Source organism: Alligator sinensis, unplaced genomic scaffold (genome assembly GCF_000455745.1).
Source record: "Alligator sinensis unplaced genomic scaffold, ASM45574v1 scaffold593_1, whole genome shotgun sequence".
In the NCBI taxonomy this organism is placed as follows: domain Eukaryota; kingdom Metazoa; phylum Chordata; order Crocodylia; family Alligatoridae; genus Alligator; species Alligator sinensis.
The window spans coordinates 315,081-321,936 of record NW_005842415.1 but is presented as its reverse complement, the minus strand read 5'-3'; the positions used below and the strand labels follow the sequence as shown (position 1 = coordinate 321,936).

The window sequence follows — 6,856 nt, the reverse complement described above, 5'->3', positions numbered from 1 at the left end:
TTCCCTAGATGAGTGTTAAAGGGACTATGAAAGAGTGCTAGCCCTTACATTGTGCAAAGGTAGGGAGGGAGGAGTGCAATTTTCATTTCTCGTAAGCATAAATTGGTGAACACTACTTGTAGGTCCAGCATCCTGGTTAGAAGAATAACTCCCATATTCTGGGTATTGCATTTGTAGTTACACAGACAACCATGTTTGGGTGTATGCTGATCACTAAGGTGGTGATTGGGAGCATAAACATTCACTGCCCTCCTATGTGAATTTTGACTCTGAACTATTTAACGTAATGGAAATTATGGTAGTAAGAGAAGGCACTTCAGAGCACAGAAACTAAGCAAATCTGGTAGAACATCTATCAGTATATGGAAATAAATGTATTTAATATAATTATGCACTTCCATTTATAGCTGTTTCATAGATGTTAGGGGCTGGAAGGGACCTCATGAGATCACTGGGCCCAGCCCCCCTGCACTTGGGCAGGAAAGACTGCTGGGGTCAGATGACCCCAGCAAGGTGCATGTCAAGGCATTTTTTTTAAAGATCTTAAGGGTAAGTGATTGTACCACCTCTGGTGGGAGTCTGTTCCAGACCGTAGGCACTCAACTCGTAAAAAAGTTTCACCTTATGTCCAAACTGAAGCAATCTTCAAGCAGTTTGTGACCATTGGTTCTTGTCTTCCCCTGGGGTGCCTTGGTGAGCAGATGCTCCCCCAGGCCCTAATGTACTTATATACTTATAGGCTACCACCAAGTCCCCTCTAAATCTTCTCTTCTCCAGGCTGAAAGACTTGGGACTGTTCAGCCTCTCCTCGTATGACCTGCTCTCCAGACCTTTAATCATGCACATGGCCCTCCTTTGGACTCTCTCAAGCTTCTCCACATCCTTCCTGAAGTGCGGTGCCCAGAACTGGACGCCACATGCTGTAAAACTTGGCAGCATTGCTATTAAGTTACCTTTATTGCATTCATTTCATTATCTAAATATATTCTTGCTGCAACAGGCCAAAAGTCCCATTTGACTATGTGAACCAATGAAAATCATATAGTAGTTAAGAAACCAGTTTTGGTAATCATCTACCTGTCTCATCCACTCTCAAATACTTGGATGGTGTAGCAAGGTATTTACTGTAAGATGTCAAAATTTGAATTCCCAGCTGTTTTATGGTCAAGTTGCTAAGACCTGTTCCTTCTTACCTATCAACACATTCACCATGGAGAGAGAAACTGCCAGTGCCAGTCAGCCCCTGATGACAGACTGTCAGCCGCTTGTTAACTTGTAAAATAAGCACTTTCATGCTTTCTCCCATGCCACCTTCTTGTGCTTGAGACGAGCTCTCTACAGATCCATAGACACTTAATTGTTCTTCATCTCCCTTTTTAAAACCCTTAAGCATTTTGTAGGCATCCTAGTATGACGAGAGGCTGCTGGTGTGACAGAGCCAATGCCCATTATGCAGACCAATGCTGTTTCCTTGGGCCCCCCTATCTGTCTGTCTTCATCTGTTCTCTCATCTTAGATTATAAACTCTTGGAGTGGGAAGTAATGTTTTTTTTTTTTATTGTCTTGGTACAGGCCCTTGCACAATGGGAACCTACCTGCTCCATAACGAAGGCTTCTAGGCACTACAATAATACATGTAACACGATAACATCAATTGAATCTTTTGATCCTGAACCTTCCTACAAAGTCTTAAAAACCACAGACAACCAAATCTATCTCTGTAAGTCCTAATGACTTTCAGTATGTTCTGAACCCAAAAATGGGTTTGGTTATTTTTCTTCAGTTACAAATGACACAAAGGACTTGATTTTTATAATTTGGAGAGCTGTAAGTATTTTAGTAGCCTCGACTTAATGCCACTATTTCAAAATTGTGGCAAAGATTATAAACACAAGACGAAAGTAATTCCTAGTTGCAGGAATTACCAGTAGTAAAGCTCAATTGCAAATGTGTAGCATCTTGTGTTACTGTTTATACTGTATGTGCCACATACATCAATTGGAATTACTATGAAGGCATAACTGAATTTTCAAACTTTTTTTTGCATATAAAATCACATTTTTGCTGTCATTTCTTCATTTACTTTCCTTGTCTTTTTGTTGGATTTTACAAAAGGCATAAGAGAACAGAACAAAATAGGCTTCAATATAGTCATTTAATTGTGAGTCAGTGTTTTAAAATGTTCAGGTGAGACTGCATGTTTATACTGTGAGACTGCAGACTTGACTTTTTAGCTATAATTAATCACAAAATACATAATACATTCATTGAATGTTCTAATGATCATGTTTAATTGCATGCACCTTCCTTGTACATTTTCCCCATCTGCATTTAAAAAGGAATTTGTCTCTCACAATTTTGAAATTCTGTTTTTGCAAAGTGCTAGTATTTGATTTCAACCTTATTGAAATGGTTTGACTTCACCATTTTAACTTTTTATATTCTTAACTGTAGTATGCTGCCAAAATATTAAGCTAATTTCCTGTCCAATTTCAGTGAAATGGACATGCATCTATAAAACACATCAATGGCATCAAATGAAAGTTGTCCAATAGAAAACTTCCATCAGTTTTTTTGGATCAGCTATATGCATGCAAGTATCTTCTACAGAGTGATCCAAAAGCAAAATCATTACTTAAACGTTTATGTTCTGTGTATTTAAAACCTTTTACAAGAGCCCTTCTAATTATCCATTAAAAACCTTAAACTCTGGTGATCAAAGCAAGCTTTTAACTACACCTTTTGTAACTTTACCAAACTTTTATAAAATCATATTTCAGTGCCTGAGGTTTCAAGCTCATTATTAGTTAGTAGACGACCCCCTTTATGACAGGGATGTTAAACTCAAGCTGGCAGGCTACATTCTCTGCCAGCAGCCAGGGGGTAAGCCAAACCCAAGGCATGGATAATCTGGCCGGTCGGACTTCTCACAGGCCAGACAACCCACCTTTAGTTCTGGACAGCAGGGCTTCTCTGCAGCTGAAGGAGCTGCTGTTTTTAGTGTGACCAGCACCAAGGGGGGAGATTAACACTGCCACTATTTGTACCCCACATGCCCCCCTTTTCCTGTTGCAAACAGCAGTCAGAAAATCAGTGGCAGGTAAGAGAGGGCAATCAGCAGTTGCATTAACCTGGATGGTGGCCTGCAGTGACAAATGCCGCTGGCCTGATTCAGAGATAGGTTGTCTAGCCTGTGAGAACGTTTCACACCCCTATTCCATCGCGTTATTATGGAAACATTTGCACAGCTAGGGCCAAAATCATTACAGAGTACTGAAATACTGTAGTTATTAGGGGATATATTTGAGGAGAATACATTTTTAAAGTAATAGTTTGGTTACCAAAGGCCAGATTCTGTTCCACATATTGGGTGTGTAAGTGGACTTAGCTGTCTAAGTACAAATTCCTGCTCAAATCCCTGAAAGAAACTGCTAATATACAAAGTGAATGGTTGTCCTATTCCCTGCTTTTTTGTGACTTGATCCTAAGGGTGATGTGTTAAAAATGTAGATGAAATATGGATTTTTTTAGGAACTTGAACAAGGTGGAACAGAATTGTGCTTAGCCACCTAATCCAATTTAATGGTGAACAGATGGAATAGAATCTGTCCCTTAATCTTTTCAAAGTGCAGTGTTTGCTTGAATGAGGGGGAAACAAGCTGCTCATCTAGGTCTGTAGGGGAAAAAAATAGGTGGTTAATGTAAGTCAATGAGCAAGACTACATTGTGTGGTGTTTAGCTGTAATGCAACTGCTGGTTTTTGGTTTTGTTTTTTATCTGAACTTTAATGTGAGATGCTTAACAACAGATGCTTTGATTTGCATTATTAGGCAAAACCCATTTTCATTTGTTCTATTGGCAATTTGATTGTTTTAGTCTTCCTTGAAAATGGGGTCGGCAATGTTTTGGCAAAGTGCCAAAAACACCCCAGACTCAACTTGAAAGATGTTGGCATGGCAGGCAGGGTGGGGAAGAGGAAAGGGGCCTGATCTTTGTTGTGGCAGCACAGCCCTGGTCCCTTCTGGGCTGTCTGCCTGGAGGTGCATGTGTACCTGTTGCCAGCAACAAGCTGGGCCGGGGCTCCGCAGACCTCAGTTCAGCAGCTTGCAGCCTCCCAGCTGCCTGTCATAGCCAGCCCAGGATCTGGACAGGCCCCCACCACCCACCAAGGAGCCTGGGATGCTCACAGCAGATGGCAAGAGGGGCTGCAAGCTGCTGCACTGAGGTCTGTGGAGCCTTGTCCTGGCTCGTTGCTAGCAGCGGATGCACGTGTTCCTCCGGGTGGACATCAGGGGAGCTGTGAGGGGCCTGATCCTTCTTGTGGCAGCGCAGCCACGGACCCTTCCCTGCCATCCACCCTGAGGCACGTATGCCTAGCAAAATGCCTTTGCATGACATGCTCTGGCACATGCGCCAGGGGTTGCCAACCCTCGATGTATCCCTTTTTAAATAATTTTTTTTTTAAGGCCATGTAATTTCACTAAATTGTCTTGCATTAAATTAAAATGAATAGCGTTCAGAGAAAGAGAAGTCCTAGTCTCAAATAAATCTTGGGAAGATTTGCTTTCAGAAAACCACCCAGTTGGTACTTGAGAGCATGGTGGGAGGGATGCAGATGTATGCTGAAGAAATGACATTCCATGATTATTCATGCAGTGAAAAGCAAGCCAGGAAACGATACATTTGTCAGAAGTTGAGTAAATTTAATTCCTCTGGTTAATAATCAACCCAGACGATTCCAAATTTAAGAAATCATTAGATAAATATAACATTATGTTGTTAGTTGAGAAAAGCATTCAAATAAATCGCAACCGCTGTTAGTTGAACAACTGCATAATTTACCTTCTTTAGCTGAGTGAGTGTGAAGTTTCCTGTCATCCTCCTGCACTCCAGAGATTTTTATACAGACGTGCACCTGGAAGGATTAATTCTCCACTTACAAAGACCAGCCAGTAGGAGTGCAGGCTATTTCGGGTAACATTACCAAGCAGCACTCTAAGAACTTGCTATGTTACGCTAAACTTTTTCACATTTGCTAAACAAACTAAAAATCCTTGTCAGTCTCTGAAGCTCTCACAATGTGTCTGCTTTAGAAACTGAATCTCTTCAAGTTCTCCTGATGCCTTTCTTGTGGTTTTTAGGTTTCAGACTATTTTATGTCTCAATATTATCAGCTGCAGTCCTAACCCAAACAAACAGCTTAACATGGTCAAAGTTACTACACCACTAACCTACCCAGCCAGTTGGCAGCAGACCAAACCGAGAGAGAAATTCACGTGGCACTGAAGATCCTGCTTCCAGGGAAAGGTCAGGCCATAATGCCCCTCGAAGAGGATCTTGTGGCAGAGGAAGCCATGGGCATACTCCCTGTCCACTCTGAAGTTATTGGAGTTTTTGGAAGCTGTGAGATGAGAGGTAAGGGGATCCAGCAGCACTACAGACTTAACAGAAAACGTTAGCCCTCCAATAGGATCTATAATCAGCCTGCAGATGCTGAGAGAGGTATGGAAGCCTCTCTTAAAGGAACAGCATAAACCTGAAAACCCTTTTTCAGCTGAAAATCTTTCATCTGTTTGTGTTACAAGCAACTCCTAAGATTAGCCAGAATATTACCTTTTTTTCTTTTGAGAATTCAAAGCTATATGTATTTCCTAGTTTTGCTGCCCCCTGCACAATTGTATTTTGCTTCATTGGAAATTAATTTTTTTTTAAATCACCAATTTGTAGAAAATTCCTGTTAAAGGGAAGTTGACAGACTATTTTGTTTTCTACACGTATAACAATTGATTTAAAGAGTCCATAATGAGCCACTGGAGGTTTGCATTAAAATTGGGAATATGTAGACTTAACGTCTAATAACTTATAAGCATTTACCTGTCTGAATACTTACAACTCTTAAACTCTTATCACATGCTGCTTTTCAAGAATGAAGGGGGAAAGAAAACCTCTCTACCTCTCCCCATCTGAGTTGCTTCTGTTTTTTGCACAGTAACCACTAGGTGTCCTCAATATGCTCATACATCACATTCTCTTACAAGTATGCACTTGTCGGCTTCCTCAGCTCTTTACTAGGCTGGGTATTTTTCTGATGCTTGGGACCAGATACTGAAACACTGGTCTCTTAACCAGACTTATACTCTGAGAATATCTTAAAAGTACGTTTAATCTTTTCCCAGCCTGTTTACTGCCCACCTGACCATTCAGATACCATATTTATGTGAATCCAAGACAACCTTTTTTGTGGTTTTTTTTCCCCCTCCCATTCAACCTGTGGGGAGGAGGGGTCAAGACAGCCCCTCATCTAGGATCTGAGTACAGGGGAGAGGGAGGGGGTCAGGCAGTTGCTGTGACTCTGGTTCAGGCATTGGAGCCTTAGCTGCTGCCCTGTCCCTCCTGCCTGCTGTCACCCTGCCCCCCACCTCCCCACGGCCACCTCTGCCTTGTGCTGCCTCTGCCTCACCCCCACTTTCTGTCTTCCTCCTACCCTAAGCACTTGCCCCTGCTGCCTACCCTGACTTGTGGCTCAGGCCTGAGACATGGAGCTCCAGCCCCAACTCTGCTCCAGAGCCAGGGCCAGAGCTGTCAGTGCTGCCACTCCAACCACGGGGGTCGGACTCGATGATCTATTGAGGTCCCTTCCGACCCTAACATCTATGAATCTAACAACCCTAGCATCTATGAAAAACCACTGCTGCCCGGCCAAGCAAGGTCCGTAGCCAGCATGTTCTCTGTGCCCTGGGCTGGAATTAGATCCAGACCTGTGGGGGGACACACACTGGGGGGGACACAGGCATGGGGCAGGCAGCAGGGGAAGACAAGTGGAGGGGGGTCAGAATGCTTGATGAAAGCGCTAGCT

At 42.6% G+C, this 6,856-nt stretch overlaps 1 protein-coding gene across 3 annotated transcripts in view; it reads right to left on the bottom strand.

Annotated features, from left to right (window-relative positions):
* The window catches only part of LOC102383722 (protein-lysine methyltransferase METTL21C), a 16,736-nt gene extending 10,795 nt beyond the window's left edge, over window positions 1-5,941 (bottom strand). The window contains exons 1-2 of one of the 3 annotated variants that reach the window (XM_025211590.1): window positions 5,891-5,941; window positions 4,843-4,915 (exon numbers count right to left, since the gene is read on the bottom strand). The gene's annotated coding sequence lies outside the window, so the exon portion shown is untranslated. Of the gene's footprint in view, window positions 1-4,842; window positions 4,916-5,235; window positions 5,740-5,890 lie in introns of those variants that run through there. The other 2 variants (XM_006030050.3, XM_025211591.1) reach the window with 2 other exon arrangements.
* Between the last annotated feature and the right edge of the window lie 915 nt (window positions 5,942-6,856).